Source organism: Bos indicus x Bos taurus, chromosome 20 (assembly GCF_003369695.1).
Source record: "Bos indicus x Bos taurus breed Angus x Brahman F1 hybrid chromosome 20, Bos_hybrid_MaternalHap_v2.0, whole genome shotgun sequence".
Classification (NCBI taxonomy): Eukaryota; Metazoa; Chordata; class Mammalia; order Artiodactyla; family Bovidae; genus Bos; species Bos indicus x Bos taurus.
Window position 1 is genome coordinate 36,027,964 of NC_040095.1, and position 25,440 is coordinate 36,053,403.

At 42.9% G+C, this 25,440-nt stretch overlaps 1 long non-coding RNA gene across 1 annotated transcript in view; it reads right to left on the minus strand.

The window, feature by feature from the left end:
- Window positions 1-5,057: 5,057 nt before the first annotated feature.
- LOC113879183 overlaps window positions 5,058-25,440 on the minus strand; it is a 116,081-nt gene continuing 95,698 nt past the window's right edge. The window contains exons 3-4 of the long non-coding RNA XR_003507229.1: window positions 6,069-6,143; window positions 5,058-5,283 (exon numbers count right to left, since the gene is read on the minus strand). This is a non-coding gene — a long non-coding RNA (uncharacterized LOC113879183). The remainder of the gene's footprint in view (window positions 5,284-6,068; window positions 6,144-25,440) is intronic.

The window sequence follows — 25,440 nt, forward strand, 5'->3', positions numbered from 1 at the left end:
GGATGGTAAAACATTTTTTCGTTTGTGAAATCAATGGTGTTCAAGATAAATGATTGCCTAGAAAATTTCTAAAGGCATGCCTCCCTTTGCATAAATCTGGTGATCTACTACCTTCAGGAGGCTGCTCTTGACCTGAAACTTCATTTATCCTCTGTCCCTCACACTTGGCAGAAGATGTGTGTGCAACCCTGTGAACTATAGCCCACCAGGCTCCTCTGTCCATGGGATTCTCCAGGCAAGAATGCTGCAGTGGGTTGCCATATCCTCCTCCAGGGGATCTTCCTGGCCCAGGAATCGAACTCGTGTCTCCTGTGACTCCTGCAACTGTATACAGGGAAGCATTTAAAAACAAAGTACCTCATGACAAAACTGAAGTATACCAAAGATAAGGAGAAAATCTTAAACTGAGTGTGTTGGGGCTAGGGCAGTGGGACAGGCAAGTGTCTTCAGAGATCTGGAAAACTGTGTCTTGGGAGAAGAGTTAGGTTATGGAAGTCGAGAGAATGAGTCTCAGTCCTAATCCCTGGCAGAAAGTCAGCACCCAATAAAGGTGTCTTGCATTGATTTAGAATTACAGCTAAATTGACCGCCAGTGGGTTGGCCAGGAAACCAATCAGTATTTTTGTCTCCCAGTGCTCACTCAGCTCTAGCTACTCTGGCCTTATAGGTCTTTGAACAGATCAACTTCACTCTTGCCTTGTGTCTGGACTTTCTTCTCCCTCTTTCAGGAGCCTTAAATAGCCTTCCCGTGCCACCCTACTTATAATCCCAGCCCCATTCCAGTACCCCTTATTCACTTTCCCTGTGGTATTCCTTTCTGTAGCACCTTGGATCCTCTGCCATGTATATTTTTTAATTTGTGGGTTATCTGTCTCCCTGATAAGGGAATACACTCCTTGAGGAGAGGGGCTTTGTTCCCGGCAAGTTCGCCTTTTAATGTTGCTGAGATGTATTTGGTGAATGAATGAATGAACGAATTCATTTATAGTATTGTTCCTATGAAGTTCCAGATTCAAACAACTAATTTACAAGGTAACTTTTGGAATGTAAGTCAGTTCATATATAGGGACTTTCTGGACATTTGTGTATGTGTGAATAACGAAATACAGAAGTGATGTTTACTAAGTCATTTAAACCTAGTCTCACCTCAGGTTGAGCTGTGGACAATTCAAACCTCGAGGGAGGAACAGGGAAGAAGTTCACAGAGCCCTGAGGTCAGCTTGAGGTCAGCTCTGTCTATGTGGGGACAGAGCAGGGGCTTCACTGAGTGGAAGTTGAGGCAGAAAGCCCAGAACTAAGCATCGAGTGGGAGAATAGCCATCCAGCTGCGGAAACCAAAGACCCCTGTGGGTCTAGGTCAGTGATTGGGCAGCGCAGACCAGAGAAAGTCTCCATTATGATGCCAAGGAGTGAACATCGGGGTGAGGAGGCCATTGAGGAGAGAAACACGGATGTTCAGGAAGAGTGAGGGAGTGCTCAACTTATGTTAGGAGAAGAGCAATGGGCAGAAGAGAGAGCTGGACCTGGGGTTTTTGGAGGAGGCTGCTGGGAGGAGGTGGTCTTGCAGCTGACCTGGAAACATGGATGGGTCTGCCTCAGCTGGGATGGAGTGCTTGTCCTAACCTGGACCAGGAGAACTGGCCGTGCAGAAACAGGGCCCTGGGCGCTATAGCACAAAGCTCTATGCTAGCGAATCTAAAAATACCGCCCTCTCTATTTTTTTTCTTCCCTCTCAGTCTCTTACTTTTCTTCTCGCCCTCCTTCCTATTTTCTTCCTTCTCTGATGATCCTTTCTGGCAACCCTGGAACTTACTTGCTCATCCTGCCCCCCACTTCCAGGGAACCCCAAACCACCCCTGCTCTGGGCCACACCGGGTGGCCAAAACCTTACAGGTCACCCTGCTGTTCAGGTACAGGTTGGCAGCAGCTCCAAAGGCCCCCCAACCCCCTCGACTCAGTTCTCTCAAATGCCAATTAACAGGTGTCAGAAATGCTGGCCCCGACTAAGAGACCCACGTCTGCATAACAACCCAACTATTTTGGCTGTCCACCCCACGAGCATAAATATCGTGGTGTTTGAGCCCTTGGGGCCTGTGGAGTTTACAAGTATGCTGTCAAGATCTCTTCATTGGGCTAGCGCTTGAAGTGCTGCCAAAAAGCCAGGGGACTCCTGTGCTTTTATGTGTTCCCAAGCGCAGGCTGCCCTGGCTCTGGGAGGAACCCTCTGGGGACCCAGTGTCGGTGTGAATCTCAAACAGCAAGCTGACATTCCGGTTGGGAGTGTGACAGGGCATGCCTGGCTGATGATGCCAGGGCGGCAGGTGACACGGGTCCACCACAGAGGGGGAGAGAAACTGGAGCGGCTTCTAGTTACATGGCCTCAGAGCTCTGAAGGATGGAATCGGGGTCGGGGGCATGGTTATACAGTGATGTTACAGAATCCGGATGTCCTGATCAGACTGAGACCACGGAGATGGGGCATTCAGAGGTGAGTGTTCTGCCCAAAAAGGTGTGACATTCACACAGTGTGACAGACATCAAGAGAAAGAGCGGGCATCCATCTGCTGCTCCCTAGATGCCTCTCCGAGGAATTCCTTTTCCTGGGCCGTCTCCCCTCCTCTCTCCTCCAGGCCTCATGCTGGCCACTGAGGTTCTAACCCAGGGTAAACATCTGAAAACACCGTGGCTGCCAGGGAGGAGAAAAAGAGGCCAGGGTGGAATGGGACGGGGTGGGGCATGGCGACAGGAAGAGCTCAAAAGATTCTCAAGTTGGGTGACTACCAAGGTTGGTTTGTCCCAGAGGGCAGTTGGGCCCCTGGCCTGGCGGGCCTGGAGGGGCTGGGTGTAACGTGTTCTTCTGCCAATGGGGGCAGCCTTTCCTCTGCCTTGACCACCACACCGCAGGCTCTGCTCAGTGTTCAGATCTGGGAGGGCTTGATGGGCCTTTTGTAAACTTGCTTCCACCCCAATAAGAACTGGATTGAGTGGTTTGAGCCAACTTCGCCTCAGCTACTTCTGCAAAAGCAAGTTGGAAAAGTCCACAGAAAGAGGCCTGATTGGTGGGGGGGTTGCTATGGAGATGTCCCCGCAGGATCAGCCTGGATAGGCTTTTGTGATCCTTGTCCTAGAGACTCCAATGAGGAAGGTTTTCCTGATTTCCCTAGCTCTGTCACCAATTGTCACTGAAACCCAGAATATTATAGACTTTACATTTGTGGGAACCAACCCCCAGAGAGAGGCATTGACGTATACAAGATCATATACTTCTTTGATGGCAAAATCCAGCTCCTTGGTCCCTAATAAATACGCTTTCTGCTACACTATTTCTTGTTTTCTCAGCCTGGTACATAACCCATTAACTTATCAAGATGAGACGATAAAGTATTAATATGAGAAGTCAATGCTCCCTTTGGAATATTTCCTGTCCCTTGAAGTATGCTAACACCCCTTTGTGAGCAGACAGAGGTGGCCTTTATGCCTTTGCTCCCTGGTCCTGATTTAATGCTACAGTCCTTGTGCAGTGTTTATCTCATGTGCTCCTGGACCCTGACCATTTAAGGGGCAAACAGCCCTGACCTGTCCTGAGAAAGGCCCGGATGAGCCTAATAAGAATCCTGAAATGATGCAGTGTCCTGCCCCTCAATGGTTAGAATTTGCAAGAAGTTGTCTGCCTTGAAGTGAGAGCCTGTAGAAGTGAAATGGGAAGTTTTCAAAAGGATCAGGTCAGGTCTCCTGAAATCTTGTAGGATGAAAATAGAAAACAAACGCAGTTCACTCAACCCAGGAAAACAATGTATTTCTCCGCTCCGTGGTGGCTGGAGGTCCTTGACCTGTAAAATCTGAAGAGAGTATAGGTTTTAGAAGGTTGTGGGTGGGATTGCTTTTCTGATACAGTGCGTGGCCCCTAGATGGCCAAAGGGGAGCATCAGACTCTTAATCTTGGCCCTTTTGGGGGAGGGCCATGCTGGGCAGACATTTTGCTGATCATAATCACTTTTATATGTAACTAGACCTTAATTCATTTGGTGTCTGAGCTACGGAAGGGCGGCACAGATTAGAGAGCTATGTCTGTAACTGACGAAATCTGCGCCTGGCGTGCATTTGTGGGGAAATTAAAAATAAAATGAAGCTCATCTGAAAAATGTGTGGACTAGAATTAGCCGTCTCCTGACCGGTCACGCATGGAACTTGTCGGAGATGACCAGGACAGAAAAGTGAGACCTGGGCAACAGATCGGGCCGCGCTGCCCGCCAGGCCCTTGGGAGCCTGTCATAATTTATAATGGATTATCTTAGGAAATAGATGAGGACGGCTTGTGTTCAGGAGCCAGGAAAGACTACTTTGGCTTAAAAAAAAAAAAAAAAGCCCAGAAAACATGTCTCAGAAACACGTGACCCATTGTTATTTATTCCACAAGGTTTTTAATGCTTTGACTTGGTTTGAATTAATGCATCAAGTCCTGTGCTACGAACATGACATTTGAAGGGAGCTAATGTCGCCAGGTCAGGCAAATGGTACCCCTTTGTAGCACTGGTGTTTAGGCTCCTCGTCACACGCTTTACCATAAGGTAGGTATTCAAATGTATTGGAGTCTTTACAGTTTATGCCTTGAGTTTCAAAAACTGGGTCTTATACACACATATCCACACACCCCCGGTGGTACTTTCCCTCTGTGACTTCTTTCTTTTTTCAGCACTGCCCTTGATGTCCATTTCATTTGATTTCACCAAGTGTAACTGCACTGGACCAACTGCATTTGCGTGCACACATAGGAGAAAAGCCAATAGCTTCTGTTGACTTGCCTCTGAGCAATGTGATGGTACGTTATATAAATTCCGTTTACCTTCACAAAGACCCTTGGAACACTCTCATTCTGCTGATTTTACTAGTAAGACAGTTGATGTGTGGAGAGATTACATGACTTGCCAAAGTCTACCATCCTATAAGGGCTTCCCAGATGGCTCAGTGGTAAAGAATCTGCCTGTAGAGCAGGGGACGTGGGTTAGATCCCTGGGTTGGGAAGATCCCCTGGAGTCAGAAATGGCAACCCACTCCAGTATTCTTGCGTGGAGAATTCCATGGACAGAGGATCCCGGCGGACAGAGTCGGACATGACTGAGCACACAACGCACACACTCCATGGCTTTAAGCCTGGACAGGTGCGCCCAAGTCAGAACCCTATCGCAACAGGGCAGGATCTGCGGGATCAGAATTCTGATGCAACAGTCAGCTCCATTTCAATCCTTCACTCCCCTAACAGTCTTCAAATCCAGGCTTCTTTTCCTGGAAACAATTATGAGAAAAAAAAATGCACTTCAAACTTGCAAAGGTAATGGCAATTAAACAACTCCCTTTCCATTGTCAGCTGAGTTTCTCTGCTTAGCAGAAAGTCTAATGGGCTGTTATACAGGATGACAGAGACAGATAATGAAAGTCAAGCTTGTTCACACAGCTTCCTTGAAAGCTTGGTAATTAATGGCTTTGCATTGTTCTTTAATAACAGTCACCTTTTAACGAACTGCCGTCAAGGTACAAACTCCAAAGCCTATTTGCATTTCAGCCATGTTCTATGTGAACACAACCACCAGTTTTTCATTCAGAGGAGCTGCATTTCAATCTCTGTAGAAAGAAAGACCAAGAGGTGGCTGTTTTGTCCAAAATATATCTGGACACTTAGTGCATCAGAAGTAAGATAGGAGCCTTCAAAAGTGGGTTTCGGGGGAAGCTTCAGGATTGAAAGGAAGGGCTGATGAGAAGCCTGGATGTGATGTACAGTCCAGGCCTTCTTATGTAAACTCATCTATGTCACCCAGCAATGGAGTGTGAGAGTGTGTGTGTGTGTGTGTGAGAGAGAGAGAGAGTGTGTGACTGTGAGTGTGTGTGGATGTGAGTGTGGCTCTGGGGAAAAGTTCAATGTGTTCCTCAACAACGCCTGTGTAGGTGGTGGTGTGGAGGATGTCACAGCCCGCCTGCTCTTGAGGGATCTCCAAAGCAATAGAGCCCCGGGCACTTTCACTCCTGCCACTGGGGTGAAGGAAAAAGGGATCAGACCTTTAACAGGTACCTACTATGTGTCAGGCACCGTGCCAGGCGCACTCTCAAATCTTCTTAATCCTCATCACAGCCCGCTGAGGTCTTCTTCCCTTTTTAGAGATGAGGAAATTGAAACTAAGACAGGTTAGGTTACTTGCCAAACATTACATAACCAGTCGGTAGCCCGAGTCAAGTCCACGTGTTCCGGACTCCCAAACTGAACTCTTTGTCCCTGTTAAAACGTGACAGTCCCTGCGAAAGGTGGCATGCGGGACCCTGTCTGTCACTCACACTGTAGTGTAATGAAGTGATCCTGCCATTTCCTAAATGAACAGAAGTTTTGCTTAAAAAGCCTAAAGGTTCTAGATTCCACAAAGGAAAAGAAAGAACACAGAGAAGGGGGATGGTGACCACAAAGATACACGTCAGTCACTTCCTGGTTTGGCTCAGCCCTGAATGTCTCTGGTGGTCCTAACAGAGCAGGTGACGGGGAAAAGGAAGTGTGAGATACACTGTCTTTCTTCAACTCTCATTTCTGAAAAGACATTGGTGGTTCAGATGGTAAAGAATCTGCCTCCAGTGCAGGAAACCCGGGTTTGATCCCTCAGTCAGGAAGATCTCCTCTAGAAGGGAACGGTAACCCACTCTAGTGTACTTTCCTGGAAAATCCCATGGACAGAGGAGCCTGGCGGGCTACAGTCGCAAAGAGTCAGACACGACTGAGCAAGTAACACTTTCAAGGAGAAGGAACATAGCTCTTATTTTCAATTTAGGGTATCACAACTCAGGACATAAAAGCAGAGCCCCTCCCTTGGCCACAGCAGGGTCCTCAGAGCCTCCAGGGTGAGTACAGCTAGGAACTCTTGCCACTGAGTGTGTTCCTCAGACCACTCTGCTCAGCACCACCCTTTGGCTCCTGGGATGTAAGCACCGGCTTCTCCCTTCCAAGCTATATGGCCTCAGACATGTGACTTGCCTTCTCTGTTTATTTGTGAAGTGGAAATCATGATGCCTACCTAGCAGGATCACCATGAGAATTCAATGTAATGTGCCAATAGCATTTAGTGAATGGTAACCAAGGCTGCCATACAACCTACCATCAGGATACAAGAGGAATTTTGATCAGAAAGCTTTGGGGTCAAGTGGACCCTGCTTATGCGTGCTAAGTTGCTTCAGTCATGTCTGACTCTTTGCAACCCCATGGACTGTGGCCTGCCAGGCTCCTCTGTCCATGGTATTCTCCAGGCAAGAATACTGGAATGGGTTGCCATTTCCTCCTCTAGGGGATCTCCCTGACCCAGGGACTGAAACAGCAACTGTCATGTCTCCTGCATTGGCAGGCAGATTCTTTACCACTAGCGCCACCTCGCCACCTTACTTGACCCCAGCCATCAACAAAATTTTCACCCACTACACTGTGTAAACTGAGGGATGGTAAGACTTTGGGCTCCAAACCCCAAACTATCTCTTTTATGCAAAATTATGTTCCTTTGGGCTTCCCAAGTGGCGCTGACACAACTGAAGTGACTTAGCATCCACGCATGCATATTCTTTTGACAGTTGCCCCAAACATCCTTCTCTTAATTCTTTTGATGGGTAACATGCTAAATTGGTGGCTCCCAACACTGGCCACCCATTGGAATTGTCTGGGGAGCTTTTAATAAATGCTGATGCCTGGGCCCTATCCCGGATCTCCCAAATTAGAATCTCTGAGAGGGACCAAGGCATTAAAAAAAATACTTCCTTAGTGAGTCTGAGTTGCCAAAGTTGAGAACCCCTGCACTGAATTATTTTACTCCACTAGAATGTAAGTACCAGGAGCCAAAGAATACAGCATGAGGTCCTTGGAGCTTACCTTCAACTTTAACTTGCTGTTATTGATTTTAAAAGATGTTGGTGACTCTAAGGGGCTTCCCTGGTGGCTCAGACAGTAAAGAATCTATCTGCAATTTGAGAGACTCAGGTTCAATCCCTGGGTCGGGAAGATTCCTTGGAGGAAGGCACAGTAACCCATTCCAGTATTCTTTCCTGGAGAATCCCATGGACAGAGGAGTCTGGCAGGCTACAGTCCATGGGGCCACAAAAATTCGGACATGACTGAGCAACTAACACTTCACTTCTTCACTTTGATGACTCTAAATTTCACTGTAGCAAGAGCCAGAGGTGAGGCACAAGGGGCTAAAAGGCAAAGAAAGGAGAAGTAAGCTCTAGGTAATTATAGAAGAACATGTCATACTGCTAAGAAAATCCAGCTGCTTATCATTCTAAGGATATTTCTAACAGGAAAGGACAGATCTCTTGGAAAGAGGTACAGACACTATACTAGAATAGAAAAAAAAAAATTTCTTTTTTGTGGTTTCTGTTACCTGCTGAAATGTCCCATCTTTTCATTAACTTGGAGTATATTTTTCTGCATATCATTGAACAGGTTTAAAATAGCTGCTTTCAGTATCTGTCCTACTCCAAAATCTAATCTACTGTAGGATTCCTTTTTTCAAAAAGTGGGTTACATTTTCCTGGTTCTTCCTATGTCAAGTAACTTTGTTTATATCTTGCTTATTGCACTGTTAAGTTGCAGACACTCTGTACTTAATGTCTTTGTTTTAGCAGCAATTAATATGGTGGGATTCAAACTTCAAACTCTATCTCTTGGGTAGCATTGCAAATCTCAGCTCTTCTTCTAGCCTTAATGGGCCTCTCAGTCTGCTCATGTAATAGCCAGAGATTTAAGCAGTTTACACTCAAGACTTTGGAGCTCTCCCTTGCTACCTCTTTCCGGGAATCTCTTTATTTTCTTGTGGCTGTGGTTGCCCTTAATCCTCTGGTTCTACACGCCAATAAGATCAGGAGTTTTTTTTTTAAGTTTTTTTTAAAGTAAAAACATACATTCAGTCTGTATGTTATAGACTGAAGCCAGCCTTCCCCCAACCCCCACCCCAAAAAAGAGGAGGGAACTCACTCCATATTGTTTCCTTCTTCTCAGTGCCTATCCAAAATCTGTCCCCAGAATCTACCTTTCTAGTGCTGAGGTTTATTTTATTTGGTCTGTAGTTTATGGTGGGTCTGGTATAGAGGCTTAATTGTTTATACTGTAAACAGAACCAGTCTATACATGTAAGGTTTCAACTTTGCTGGCCTTGGGGAATTATTTCTTAATTACTTTAATTTCATTGTGATGTGCATTACATTTCCATTTTCATTCCTAACCTTCTTGCTCTATCTTTTTAACCTTAATTGGGCAATTGGACAAGGATTTTTGTCCCCCTTCTTCTATTTTGTAGATATTTTCAAAGAATTGATTTGAGAATTCATTGATCCTCTTTTCTAATTTTCCTTTTGTTTATTTCAGCTTAGTAAAAGTAAAGTAAGTAAAGTCGCTCAGTCTTTGCAACCCCATGGGCTGTAGCCTACCAGGCTCCTCTGTCCATGGGATTTTCCAGGCAATAGTCCTGGAGTGGATTGCCATTTCCTTCTCCAGGGGATCTTCCCAACCCAGGGATCGAACCCGGGTCTCCGGCATTGTAGACAAACGCTTTACCGTCTGAGCCACCAGGGAAGCTTAAATATTTGTAATTCTGGGAGGAAAGCATAAGAAATAATTGTGTGTAATATTCTGAACAGAAACAAGGAGATCGAAAAGTAAGTTTTTCATCTTAATTCATCTATGACCAAGGAGATAGTGAAGTCACTCAGTCGTGTCCAACTCCTAGCGACCCCATGGACTGCAGCCCACCAGGCTCCTCCATCCATGGGATTTTCCAGGCAAGAGTACTGGAGTAGGGTGCCATTAAGAGATGCTTAAAAATACAGAGAAGTAGTAGGGGAAGAGAACTCTTTCAATGCACTGCCAATGTCTTATTGGTGTTGGATGATTTATTTGCATCTTAGAACAATATCCTTTCTCTCTTTCTTTTTTTTTTTTTTAGGTCTGTAGTTATCTTGTTCTGAATGGCGTATTTAAAGGCCTTTGCTGAAGCATTGATGACAAGCAACTGGAATAACCCAGCCAAGTTCTGACATCAAAGAGGAATAAGGACATAATCAGTGAGACTGGAAGAATGGAAGTATTTCTCCAAGATGGACTGGAACTACAGTATTCCAAATGGAACTACATCTAAGAAACTGACAATGAAATTACACACGTGGCAAAGATTTCTCCCCAGGATGGAACTCTTCTCCAAGCTGATAAAATGCTATTTTTTGTGACCACTTACAAAGTGGTTGTTGTTAAGTGGTAGCTATCAAATGTCAAAGGGAAGCTTAGCTACTACAGCTCCTGAGTACGCCAACACCCTAAACCTGGAAAGGATAATACAGCAGGAGGAATAAGGGATCCCCCAATAGGTCATTAGTCCACTGACTGTTCCCGAGTACAACAAACATTTGGGCCCCCTATATACTCTGTTTGGGCACTCCCTCAGCTCTGGAAAAAGTGACTTGTTTTAGGGATGTGACCTGTGGGTTCACAGCACACTGTACACAAACACAGAAGGGGTGCCAAGACACGCTCTAGGCTGTGCTCAAAGCATTTTATCCAAAAGGCACAAAAAAGACTATTTCTCCAAATGAACGATGGCTGAGTGTACAAACTTTCCTCATTTGTGTACATGCTTAGCCTCCAAAGTTTGAAGCCCTTTAAAAGTAAGACTCATTGCACTGAATAAACGATGCAAGTTGTCAATGGTTGAGTGATCAGCTAATAACCCTGCTTGTGACTGATTTGTTTTTCTTCAATAAAGTTGCATAAAACAATGAGTTGACTGGATTAATCACTATGGGAAAGGTGAAATGAAAATATTTCCTGGCATATTGGTGAATATTTTGCCACGTTCAGTGAAAAGAGCACCGTCTGTTATAGGCTGACATATTGATCGACCTGATTTATGCAAAATTAATCAGCTCTTCAGAAGGTGTTGCTTTAGTATGCGGCACGTGATGCTGGCAGCCGGGAAGTTCACGGATGGACTGGAGCCCAACAGGTTTGAAACGTGTATATGGAGTTTGGGTGTCGCAGGTGGTGCTACTGGTAAAGAACTTGCCTGCCAGTGCAGGAGACTTCACACGTGGGGTAGATCCCTGGGACAGGAAGTTCCCCTGGAGGAAGGCAGAGCAACCCACTCCAGTATTCTTGCTTGGGAAATCCCATGGACACAGGAATCTAGTGGGCTACAGTCAGTAAGATCTCGAAGAGTTGGACATGACTGAAGCAACTTAGCACAGCACACATACGGAGTTTAACAATTTATTTTTCAGATGCAACTCCAATCTAATTAATTTTTTTTACTGGACCTTGTATATTTGACAACTGAAACAACCATAACATGGGAGCATTAATGGGTCAAGATTTACAAAATAAAGTACTCTTCTGGTGTGGGTGTTGTGAGGATATGTTGAAGTGACTTCATTTATTGGGATACTGAGGATTTTTTTTAATGGATTCAGTTCACTTCAGTCGCTCAGTCGTGTCTCTTTGTGATCCCATGAATCGCAGCACGCCAGGCCTCCCTGTCCATCACCAACTCCCAGAGTTCACTCAGACTCACGTCCATTGAGTTGGTGATGCCATCCAGCCATCTCATCCTCTGTTGTCCCCTTCTCCTCCTTCCCCCAATCCCTCCCAACATCAGAGTCTTTTCCAATGAGTCAACTCCTCACATGGGTGGCCAAAGTACTGGAATTTCAGCTTTAGCATCATTCCTTCCAAAGAAATCCCAGGGCTGATCTCCTTCAGAATGGACTGGTTGGATCTCCTTGCAGTCCAAGGGACTCTCAAGAGTCTTCTCCAACACCACAGTTCAAAAGCATCAATTCTTCGGTGCTCAGGCTTCTTCACAGTCCAACTCTCACATCCATACATGACCACAGGAAAAACCGTAGCGTTGACTAGACGGACCTTTGTTGGCAAAGTAATGTCTCTGCTTTTCAATATGCTATCTAGGTTGGTCATAACTTTCCTTCCAAGGAGTAAGCGTCTTTTAATTTCATGGCTGCAGTCACCATCCGCAGTGATTTTGGAGCCCAGAAAAATAAAGTCTGACACTGTTTCCACTGTTTTCCCATCTATTTCCCATGAAGTGATGGGACCGGATGCCATGATCTTCGTTTTCTGAATGTTGAGCTTTAAGCCAACTTTTTCACTCTCCACTTTCACTTTCATCAAGAGGCTTTTTAGTTCCTCTTCACTTTCTGCCATAAGGGTGGTGTCATCTGCATATCTGAGGTTATTGATATTTCTCCTGGCAATCTTGATTCCAGCTTGTGCTTCCTCCAGCCCAGCGTTTCTCATGATGTACTCAAGTTCCATTAAAATGAGTGTGCTCAGCCATTTACAATGAGCATTTAAATGCAACAGATAATGTGAGGTGACTTATGACATGAATGAATAAAAGTCAATGCTATTGTATTACTTTTTTAAAAAGTAAGGCTTATTGTAGGGAGTGTGAGGGGAGGGATAAATTAGGAGTTTGCAATGAACATACACACTACTATATATAAAATAGATATATATTTTATATATACATAAGATAGGTCCTTGTACAGCAAGGACCTACTGCATAGCCTGGGAAGCTCTATTGAATGTTTTGTAATAATCTAAAAGGGAAAATAATCTGAAAACATAGATATATATGTATATGTAACTGAATCATTTCACTGTACACCTGAAACTAACACAATATTGTATATAAACTATACTTCAATAGAGGAAAATAAGGAAGGTCTGTGCTTACTTCCATTTTTTGTTGCCCATAGCATTTAGCAAAAAGCCTTGTTGTTGTTTAGTTGCTAAGTCGAGTCTGACTCTTTGCCACCCCATGAACTGCAGCACGCCAGGCTTCCCTGTCCTTCACTATCTCCTGGAGTTTCCTCAAACTCATGTCCATTGAGTCAATGATGCCATCTAATCATCTCACCTTCTGTCGACCTCTTTTCCTCCTGCCCTCAGTCTTTCCTAAAATCAAGGTCTTTTCCAATGAGGCGGCTCTTTGCATCAGGTGGCCAAAGTATTGGAGCTTCAGCATCAGTCCTTCCAATGAATATTCAGGGTTGATTTTCTTTAGGATTGACTGGTTTGATTTCCTTGTAGACCAAGGGACTTAAGAGTCTTCTCCAGCACCACAGTTTGAAAGCATCAGTTCTTTGGTGCTCAGTATTCTTTATGGACCAACTCTCACATCCATACACGATTACTGGAAAAACCTTAGCTTTGACTATATGGATGTGTGCTGTGCTAAGTCACTTCAGTTGTGTCCAACTCTTTACATCCCTGTGGACCACAGCCAGCCAGGCTCCTCAGTTCATGGGATTCTCCAGGCAAGAATACTGGAGTGGACTGCCATGCCCTCCTCCAAGGGATCTTCCCAACCCAGGTGTTGAACCCATGTCTCTTGTGTCTCCTGCATAGGCAAGTGGGTTCTTTCCCACTAGCGCCACCTGGGACCATGACTTTATGGATATTTGTCAGCAAAGTGCTGTCTCTACTTTTTAATACACTGTCTAGATTTGTCATAACTTTCCTTCCAAAGAGCAAATGTCTTTTAATTTCATGGCTGCAGTCATCATTCACAGCAATTTTGGGGCCCAAGAAAAAAAATTTGTCACTGTACCCATCTATTTGCCTGAAGTGATGGGACTGGATGCCATGGTCTTCGTTTTTCCAATGTTGAGTTTTAACCCAGCTTTTTCACTCTCCTCTTTCACCTTCATCAAGAGACTCTTTAGTTCCTCTTTGCTTTCTGCAATTAGAGTGGTATCATCTGCATATCTGAGGTCATTGATATTTCTCCCGGCAATCTTGATTCTAGCTTGTGACTCATCCAGCCCAGTATTTCACATGACGTACTCTGCATAGAAGTTAAATAAGCAGGCTGACAATGTACAGCCTTGATGTACTCCTTTCCCAATTTTGAACCCGTCTGTTGTTTCAAGTCTGGTTCTAACTGTTGCTTCTTGACCTGCATACAGGTTTCTCAGGAGGCAGGTCAGGTAGTCTGATATTCCCCTCTCTTTGAGAATTTCCCATTTTTTGTGATCCACACAGTCAAAAGCTTTAGTGTAGTCAATAAAGCAGAAGTAGATTTTTTTTCCCCCTTGCTTTCTCTATGATCCAATGAATGTTGGCAATTTGATCTCTGTTTCCTTTGCCTTTTCAAAATCCTGCTTGTACATCTGGAATCTCTCAGTTCACATACTGCTGAAGCTGAGCACATAGTAAGTATTTGATAAATATTTCTCAATTCCAGCTAGGTCCTTTCAAACAACTGTTTGAGTGAGTTCTCAGTGGCTTAGTCATGTCTGACTCTTTGTGACTTCATGAGACTGTAGCCCACCAGGCTCCTCTATTCATGGAATTTTCCAAGCAAGTGTACTGGATTGGGTTGCCATTTCTTTCCTTAGGGCATCTTCCTGACCCAGGGATTGAAGTAATGTCTGTTGTGTCTCCTGCATTGGCAGGTGGATTCTTTACCACTGTGTCACTTGGGGAGCCCTTCAAACAATTTATGAATAAATAACTGTCTTTAACAATCTATTAATATTCCCATAATCAATTTTTTCAGGCTTCCCTGATGGCTCAGTGGTAAAGAATCCACCTGCCAATGCAGGAGACGGGTTTGATCCCTGGGTCTGAAAGATACTCTGGAGAAGGAAATGGCAACCCACTCCATTATTCTTGCCTGGGAAATCCCATGGACAGAGGAGCCTGGCAGGCTACAGTCTATTGGGTTGCCAAACAGTCAGACTTGACTTAGCGACTAAACAACAATAAATTTATTCACCAATCGAAACTAAAACAATTTCACAAAAAAAGCTCTGATCAAGAAGCACATCTTAAAAGGAGGAAACAAATGAAGATTACTGAGTAATGGGAGCCAACCTAAAAAGGCTACATATTATATGATTCAAACTATATGACCTTCTGGATAAAGCAAAATTATGGAGACAATAAAAAGATTATTGATCTCCAGGGCTTAGAGGGGAGGGATGACCCAGCAGAGCTCAGAGGATTTTAGAGCAGTGAAACTATTCTATATGAAACTATGATGGTCAATACATGTCATTACATGTTTGTCAAAACCCATAAAATATACAATACACAAGAGTGAACACTAATGTTAGCTATGGATTATGGGGTGATAATGATGTGTCGGTGTAGGTTGTAACAAATTGTCCCACTCTAGAATGAGCTGCTCATGGTGGAGGAAGCTATGAATGCATGAGGGCAAGAATATATGGGAACTCACTGTACTTTCTGCTCAATTTTGCTGTCAACCTAAAACCGCTCTAAAAAAATAAATTCTAATTTTTAAAAAATTCAACTCCTTTCAGTGCTTTCAATGGATCCTCTCTGAACCTGTCATAAATATCAAACTCCTTAACTTTGCTTACCAAATGCCAGTTGTGGGTTGCCAACTTCTTTCAGGAAAAGGAGATCTTTTTCCCTTGTATTGTCCCTGTGCTTCTCATCTTAACATGAAACTCTTATGTCTTACTGTCCTTTCCCCTGTCTCCATCTTCTGTTGTTTCAGTTGCTAAGTTGTGTCCAACTCTTAGCAACCCCATCGACTGCAGCACACCAGGCTTCCCTGTTCTTCACTATCTCCCAGAGTTTGCTCAAACTCATGTCCGTTGAGTTGGCTGCTATTCAATCATCTCATCCTCTGCTACCCCCTTCTCTTTTTGCCTTCAATCTTTTTAGCATCAGGGTCTTTTGCAGTGAATTGGCTCTTCGCATCAAGTGGCCAAAGTATTGGAGCTTCAGCTTCAGCATCAGTCCTTGAATGAATATTCAGGGTTAATTTCCTTTAAGATTTGCTGTCCAAGGGACTCTCAAGAGTTTTCTTCAGCACCACAATTCGAAAGCATCAATTCTTTGGTGCTCACCCTTCTTTATGAAGGCTCTCACATCTATACATGACTACTGGAAAAACCATAGATTTGACTATACAGACCTTTGTCAGCAAAGTGATGATGTCTCTGCTTTTTAATATGCTGTCTAAGTTTGTCATAGCTTTACTTCCAAGGAGCAAATGTCTTTTAATTTCATGGCTGCAGGCACTGTCCTCAGTGATTTTTGGAACCCAAGAAAATAAAATCTTCATCTTGCTGCTAAGTTGCTTCAGTCGTGTCCGACTCTGTGAGACCCCAGAGACGGCAGCCCACCAGGTTCCCCCGTCCCCTGGATTCTCCAGGCAAGAACACTGGAGTGGGTTGCCCTTTCCTTCTCCAATGCATGAAAGTGAAAAGTGAAACTGATCCTGTAAGACACATTCAATTATTGCCTTCTCCACCATTCTCTCTCCGTTCTCTGCAATATTCCTATCTCTAAACTCCAACAGCCAGCCATATCTCTATGGCATCACTTTACATCTTGTTTTTTTTTTTTTGCACATAGCTCATCAAACCAAATGATTGTCAGTCTGAAGGACTAGTTACGATGTATTACATTTGTCATGGTATTAAGCATAGTGCCTTGTAATTAGGTACTTTTTAAAAGTTACTAAGTATTTAACATATATCCCATTTACTGTACTATATACTCCAAATTTCACACTTTATTTTTGCAAAATTTCAAATTTTAATCTTGATAAAATAATTTAACCCAAATAAATAAGGTAAGACTTTTCAGAAGACTCATTAGTGAGACATTTTGGGACAGGAAGCATGTTTATCTATTGCTGCTGCTGCTGCTGTTGTTAAGTCACTTCAGTCATGTCCAACTCTGTGAGACACAAGAGACAGCAGCCCACCAGACTCCCCCGTCCCTGGGATTCCCTGGCAAGAACACTGGAGTGGGTTGCCATTTCCTTCTCCAGTGTATGAAAGTGAAAAGTGAAAGTGAAGTCGCTCAGTCGTGTCTGACTCTTCGTGACCCTTTGGACTGTAGCCTACCAGGCTCCTCCATGCATGGGATTTTCCAGGCAAGAGTACTGGAGTGGGGTGCCATTGCCTTCTCCAGTTTATCTATTAATCATACTTAAAAGCCCTATGCCTTTACTTATAAGCCATGCTTACAAAAAGTCACTTCACACATCTTGAACACATCTTTCCCCACTGTAGTGGCAGAAGAAGCTTGGTTCCTAGAAAGGTAGTCTGAGCAGAATTTTTGTTTTGGGGTCATCATTCATGCCTCCCTTCCTTTGATTTAGGTTCAGGCCTTCACCCTTTCTTTACATGACTCAGGGAGCAAATTTTGATTAAACTTAACTACTAAAATTTCATCTCCCTTGCCAGTTATTGCTTTAGAAAAGGGCATGGATCCAATCTTGGCCAGTAATACACAAGAACTTTCTTGGGCGTGGGAGGTTCTAAGAAGGTTTCCTTGCAGATAAAGACGCATGCAGAGGCAACCTCTTTTCTGCTGGACATCCTGTAGACATCATATAGACCCTATGCGAGTCTGTATCATCTATTCTATAGCTGTCAGCTACCGTACAATTGTGTGTGCACATGAGCTTACTCACTTCAGTCATGTCCGATTCTTTGTGACCCTATGGACTGTAGCCCACCAGGATCTTCTGTCCATGGGATTCTCCAGGCAAGAATACTGGAGTGGGTTGCCATGCCCTTCTCCAGGGGATCTTCCTGACCCAGGAATTGAACCCACGTCTCTTATGTCTCCTGCATTGGCAGGTGAGTCTTTACCATTAGTGCCACCTGGGATTTAGACTTTACTAATCTGGTGTTTTCACTAAGACAGTGACTGAACTGAATTTCACATTAGCTATAAAAGAATTTTATAAAACCAATTTGCAGTGTAAATGACATTTTAGAGGGACTCCCCTGGTGGTCCAGTGGTTAAGAATCTGCCTTGCAATGCAGGGGGTGTGGCTTCAGCCCCTGGTCGGGGAACTAGGATCCCACATGCCATGGGGCAGCTAAGCCCTGAACACCACAGTTACTGAGCCTGTGCGCTCCTGAGCCTGTGGGCCACAACAAGAGCCCCTGCGCCACGACCAAAAATCTGCATGATGCAACAAAAATCCCACACGCTGCAACCAAGACCTGATGCAGCCAAATTAATTAGTTAACTTTAAAAAAAGAAACGGCCACTTGTTGATTTTAGTGCACAAAGAAGAATATTTGCAATCATGTTTTTAAAAAATAACATTTTAGCATAAAGAGAGGAGTACTAAATTAGATGATATATTCTGTTCATTCATTCTTTTAATCAAGAATTGATAAGCCCCCTTCAGCTGTGATTACAAAGCCCCATCCTTGAGGGACCATAGAGAATAACTAAGACCAAATTATGTCAAAAGCAGGACACTAAGAGAAGCAGGTTCAATCCCTGGGTCGGGAAGATCCCCTGGAAGAAGGTATGGCAGCCCACTCCAGTATTCTTGCATGGAGAATCTCCATTGATTGAGGAGACTGGTGGGCTGTAGTCCATGGGGTCACAAAGAGTTGGACATGACTGAAGCAACTGAGCACACACGCACACACAACCTTTATTAAAAAATATAATTTCTCCTGGAATGGTAGGTGAAGGAAGTACTGATTATAGTACATGTAAATTTTAATCAAGCCATTTGGAAGGTCTTTTAGGGGAACAATTTCTTTCAATATGAATTTTTGTACAAAATACTCTAGAATTCAGTCATTAATTCATAATGGAAATAACTGTTAAGAATGGAGTTTCAATATGTCAAAATTCATGAGAAACAAACTGAATTTCTAGTGATTTTACAATTCTGTGTGACAAACTCTGAGGTCATCAAAGAAAGCCTCTCTTAAAAATAAGGTGCACTGGGATGACCCAGAGGGATGGTATGGGGAGGGAGGAGGGGGGAAGGTTCAGGATGGGGAACACATATATACCTGTGGCGGATTCATTTTGATATTTGGCAAAACTAATACAATTATGTAAAGTTTAAAAATAAAATTAAAAAAAAACTGAAAAAAAATAAGGTGCTATTGATTATTTCTTGCTTTGGAATACTTGCAATGTGACACTGATTTATTTTCATTTCTCAAGGAATTAGAAGGGGACAAAGGAGGTAAAAATTCAGCAAATCAGTTTCAAGACAAACTGATCAGCTGATTACTTTCAGACAAATCATCAGATTTGGTCATATGTCACAGTTGTTCCCTTCCTCTTCCAAGAAATGCTCTTGATATTAATTTGGGGATATTATAAAACAGTTGAACTTTGGAAACAACATCATTAGTGTTGGTGGATTCAAAATACAGTAATCATCACATGAGTACAGTCTATCACAGATTGGCACTCCTTCTGAAACTCAGACAGCAGGAAGGAGGGAGTCATGGTGGTGGATTCATCCCTTGGATATTCTTCCCCATGGGCAACTTGATGGTCTTAAAAGCTAGGCTCCACCAACCAGTACTGCTTGGTCAGGAGTGATTTCTCCCATGCTGCTCTCATGACGCAAGTAGACAAATATTACTTTTGTTCCACTTCGCCCCCACGCCCCAAAGTCACAAATGTCTTCTTGATGGATTGGCTCCTGGAATTGTGCAGCCCCCACAGTGGACTTCCTTTCTGGCCAGCTGCCTCCTGGTAAACATTGATGGGGTGAGCAAGAGGCTGTGTGGGTACAGAGTGATGATATAGGGCTGTGACTATGATTATGCTCTTGATCATCATAATTTTCAAATTGTACATTATGAACACAGATTGTATTGGGGATGTTGGGGATGGAGGGAAAGACTTTATTTCTATTCAGAAAATAGTTATTAGAGTTTACCATTACCAAAGGTGGTATTTGACTGTGCCTTGAAGGGCTCTAACATGGAGACTGAGAAGGAAAAAATGGAAATGAAAGGATGCACAGTAGAGGCTTCTTGTGCCTAGAAAGTAATGAGAGGTTAATTTCTGGTTTAGCTTCATCACCATCCCCTCCTTCTTGTCTTTCTTTTATAGACCTTTAACCCAAATTGGAAGAAAAGCATGTTTCCTTATTTTAGGTAGATTACTCTAGATGCAGATTCTGAAATGAAGGTTCATTTCATAAGTGGGTAGAGGAAGGTGGGTAGTGGGTAGGGAACTAGGCCTTCCCTACTTCCAAGTAGGGCTATGATTTTAGGGAAAATATCACGGAGGATATTTGAGCCTGATCTTTCAGCAGAACATTGGAGAGTGAATTACACCTCCAAGTTTATCCCAAATTGAGGCAATGGATCTGGGTTTTCACTCTCCTTTGCCAGGCAGTCATTGGGTAAGGGCATGGGGAGATATATAAACCTTCAGGTGCTTCTGTCTTTCAAGTTGGAAGGCAAAGGGGTAGTCTTCTGAGAGTGGAAGTGTAAACATGGAAACAACACCACACAGAAGCCAGGGGAATGAAGGGCGCACCAAAATGGAAAAATGAATCAGAGAGGATCTGAGTAGGGCAAGTCAGTGTCTCCCAGACTCCTGGTAAGAGATGCTGGATCCTTTAGCCTAAGGTTGTTCAATAGCTTTCAGTGTTGCCTCAGGAACCCATCAGAATCTGATTTCGTGAGTGTCACAGTGGGACCCAAACTCTGTACAGTTAGTACATATACAGCATAAGTTACAGTGTGCACTTGGAAACTGATCTGACCACAACATTTCAAGGAATCAGGAAAGCTATTAGATTTATTGGTACTTGATTTTGCCCTTTTCTCTGCATCCCTGGTCCACCAAAGTCAGTTTTCTTCGCTTGCTTTAGCTGCATCAATACTCTAAATTCATAAACTTATCCTCCTTTGGAAACTCTTCCCCGATACAGTGAGGAAGTAGCACGATTGCCTGAACTCCTACCATTCAATGGGCACTCTGAATCTGCCTGGGGCTTCCCAGGTGGCATTAGTGGTAAAGAACCTGCCTGCCAATGCAGGAGATGTAAGACACACGTGGGTTCAATCCCTGTCAGGAAGATGCTCTGGAGGAGGACATGGAAACCTACTCCAGTATTCTTGCTTGGAGAATTCCATGGACAGAGGAGCCTGGCAGGCTACAGTCCACAGGATCGCAGAGAATCAGACACGACTGAAGTGACTTAGCATGCATGCACACACAGAATGTGCCCCATGTTATTCACTTTTATATACACCTTTAATTTCCCCAGTAAACTACAGGATCCTTAATGGGCAGAAGACCTAAATAGACATTTCTCCAAAGGAAGACATGCAGATGGCCAACAGGCATATGAAAAGATGCTCATTATCACTAATTATTAGAAAAATGCAAATCAAAACCACAAATGAGGTTTTACCTCACACTGGTCAGAATGGCCACCATCAAAAAGTCTACAAATAAAAATTCTGAGGAGGATGTGGAGAAAAGGGAAGCCTCCTACAATGTTGGTGGAGACGTAAATTGGTCCAGCCAGTATGGAAAACAGCACAGAAGTTCTTTTACAAACTAAAAATAGAGTTACCATATGATCCAGCAATCCCACTTTGGGGCATATATATGGAAAAGATGAAAACTAAAGTTGAAAACAGACTTGCACCACAGTATTCATAGCAGCACTGTTTACAAAAGCCAAGACGAGGAAGAAACTTAAATGTCCATTGACAGATGAATAGATAACAAAGATGTGGTGTATATGTCCAATAGCGTATTGCTCAGCCATAAAAAGAATGAAATAATGCCATTTGAAGCAACATGAATAGTCCTAGAAAGTATCATACTAAGTGAAGCAAGTCAGACAGGGAAACACAGATACCATATGATATCACTTAGATGTACGATCTACAATACAATATAAATGAATTTATTTATAAAACATAGACTCACAGAGATAGAAAACTTATGGCTACCAAAGGGGAAAGGGGGTAAGGAGAGGTAAATGAGAAGTTTGGGATTAACAGATATCACTGCTACATGTAAAATAGATAATCAACAAGGACCTAATGTACAGCACAGGGAACTGTAGTCAATATCTTATAGTAATTTACAATGGAAAAGAATCTGAAAAAGAATATATGTGTGTGTGTGTATATTAATATATATATGTGTGTGTATATAATTGACTGCTGTACACTTGAAACTGACATAACATTGTAAATCAAGTATACTTCAATTAAAAAAGAATAAAAATTTAAAAAAGTAAAATCCTTGAAAACAAAGCTCAGTTAACCCTTCTGCTCATGTAGCACATTACACCTTTCCCATTTGCCTCAGGCAATATTTATGATGATATCAAGGTATTTGGGGTCAATAAATATAAAAGAACTATATAATATACAGTGATGTATTTATTAACTGGTAAATAATAACATCATTCATCCATGTGAAGTTGCTTCTTCTTTCTCTAAAGGAATGTATGTGAACTGGCTAAATTTTTTGCAATTTTTGTTTTGTAAATTTTCTGCATTTCAAAAACATTGATCTAGTTGCTTAAATTGTTGTATATTTTTATAGGTTATACTTTCTAATTCCATTGTTCCAGCTCCAAAGAAATGGAAATACATTTTGGGGAATGAGAAGAGGGATAAGTTAAGTTTATTTAATAAGGCCTAGTGAAAACTTGGTCAAAATATTTCCTAGCTAGGTCACAAAGTATGATCTCCTGGAAACAACTGAATGTCAAACACTCATCAAATGGCCAGCAAGTAACTGAAAATGCTTACTGTATAAAAATACCAAGTCACTATGTTGTACATGTGAAATTAATGTCAATTATAATTCAATTTTTAAAAAACCTTTACTCTAAAAATCAGAAATATAAAGACTTGAAGAAGTTCAGACTTGAAAATTCTGACACTTGGAAAATCAAGTTTACAAGGAAAGGTGCTGTCAGAAACGTGAACTAGACCATTTACGATGTAATTGCTCCTAATTCTTCCATTCTTTATCTATTTGTTCACTCTCTCGACATTCACTGAGCATCTAGCATGTGCCAAATGCTGTGTGAGGTGCTGAGCAGAACCTCATCAGGCTTCTCAAGTGTGAATCACTTGTGGGCCTGGGTGGTTACTCAGATCACAAAGCAGCGAAGCACATCCCATCAAGGTAACACCAAATTGAAAAAGCCACCTTTCCAAGGCTACCTTTCATTATCAGGTTGACCAGCACTCCCTGTTTGCCCATTGTAAAACTTTAGAAAGATTCCTCTCATTGCTGGTCAGGCCACTCACCCTGATGATAGCCTAGTGTGTTGAGCACAAAGGGCATCTTTATTTTTTTCAGCATGAACTCAGAGGCAAACCCAGGAAACAGTGAAACAGCCAGGATGGAAATGAGGTATCTTTGCAACAGTAAACTCCTTCTTCACTCCCCCCGCCGCCCCGCAGTCCCCCCTCCCTGCATTGTTGAGATCAACAGGACTGAGTCGCCAGTGGATGAAATCAATGATTGTTTTACTCTGCCTACCCAGAGTCACTCACTGAGTCAGTGAGGAAACTGGGCTCAGAACTCAGCCTTGTCCGATCGAGGCCGAGCGGTCCAACTATATTTATCTAGGGTCTCATGATTCTTAGTGCTTTTTGCTCTGCCCTCTAATTTGCACTGTGCCTGCTGTAATATCTAAACGGGAAGTTGCCAGCTAAAATGGTCATTATCCGAGAAATCTATTTAAACATGTTTATAAGGTCAAATGAAGTGGGTGGTGGATAAGCTAGACAGAAAACAACAAAAGCTTTGGCTCAGCATAGCCAAAGAGGTTAAAACTAAAGAAAGAACTTTAATGTTGAACCAGCACATGCTGGGGAAAAGGCAATCTCACCAAAGTCGTACCTCCACGTAAGAATGAGCTGTCAAAATATTCAACCACCAATTGGTTTCTATTTAAGAAGTTGAACAATGGATTTGGCCTATTTTAACTCAACGAGTTGACAGTTTGCGACAATAGGTCGATAGGGCCCCAAATCCAAAGTTTGGCAACGATCTTCATATCCATAATGCATCCAATGAGAGGGAAGATTCGGGATAATTAAGAAGAGTGCCCAGAATCAACCAAACGATCTTTGATGGACTTAACAGGTAGTAATGTAGGACCAGAGGGAAAATAAACCAGAGGAAAACCTAATGTTTCTTGGAGCCTAAGCTGGGCTTCCTGTACATTCAAGACTTTGAAGAACAGCTTTTAGGCCCCACAAAACCCACAGCTCACAGTTTTGAGCCCCCTCTTTACGTGACCTCTCAGGCTCTGCTCAGCTGTCCTTGTACATCAAAGAAGAAGAAGGAAGGTGGCGGGTAAGAAACTCTTTCCTCACTCCTGTTTTCTAAGAAACATGGATAGGAGTTGGGAGTCTTCAAGTGATAAAGAGAAGAGTAGCCTCTGAGAATGCTTCCTACACCTTCTGCGTGAGCTTGACTGCTAGTTCATAGTAGCTAGTTTATAGTTCAAGGGAGTGAGCAATTAAATAGATTTAACACAACTAAAAGAAATCCAGTTTTGGTAAAGAAAACCAGTATGGTTCCCATTGGAAAATTTGACACACATGCGCATGGAGTAACTAAATCACTGGGGAGCATTAGTATTTCTTTTCATTATAAATTAAATTCATTTAATGAACTCTTTTCCGTACAAAATTCACTTAGAAATATTATTTCTTCCTAGAGTTTATTGTGGTTTGGGCTAGAAGTGCATACATTTGTCCTCTGCTCCTTCTATTACTATTATACCACAAAATTAAGCTCCTTTTGTTCCTTTCTTCCTTGTCCTAATTCTGGCCCTCTTCTCAGTTCTAATGAGTCCATAAGTGATTTATACAGGTCATTGCTATAAAAAAGAAAAGGAGGGAAGAGAAGGAGTGGACAGTATTGGAAAAGAAGTTAGGGGAAAGGAGGGCATGTAGAAAGAAAAGCAAGATTTCAGAATGACCACAGAGAGAGGACATGGGGAAGACAGATGAAAGTAGCTTGATACATCGAATCGCTGGATCTTCCTACAGCTCTGCTGATCAATACAGCAGCCACTAGCGCATGTGGCCATGAAGCCCTTGAAGTGCAGCTGGTCTGAAATGCAAGGTGCTGTCAGTAGAAAACATAAACAATAGATTTTACAGATTTTATGCAGGAAAAATTGTAAAGTATCTCATTAATAGTTTACACTGATTATATTTTAAATTGATACTATTTTGGATATATAGCATTAAATAAAATATACTATTATTAGCATTAATTTCATCTGTGTCAGTTTACTTTTTAAATATGCCTCTTGGAAAAATTACAACCACATCTGCGGCTCACATTATGCCTCTGTTATGCAGTGCTATTCTCTATCTGTACCGGAAGTGGCCAGATGGCGTTCCAGGCCCTCCATCATCTCCACCACAGTCACTCCCAAACTCTAAGCCCAAACTCAAGTCTTGCCACACTTATAAAACTTTCAATAGCAGTGTCAATGTCTGAAGTTTCTTTCTGGAGGCAGGTAACACATCTAGAGGCTTTTAGTTTGGGGGATTCGGGTCCATGGCCGACAGAGGCCATGGGGAAGGCAGTCCTCAGACCCCACCCTGAAGAATTCCTGACTCAGG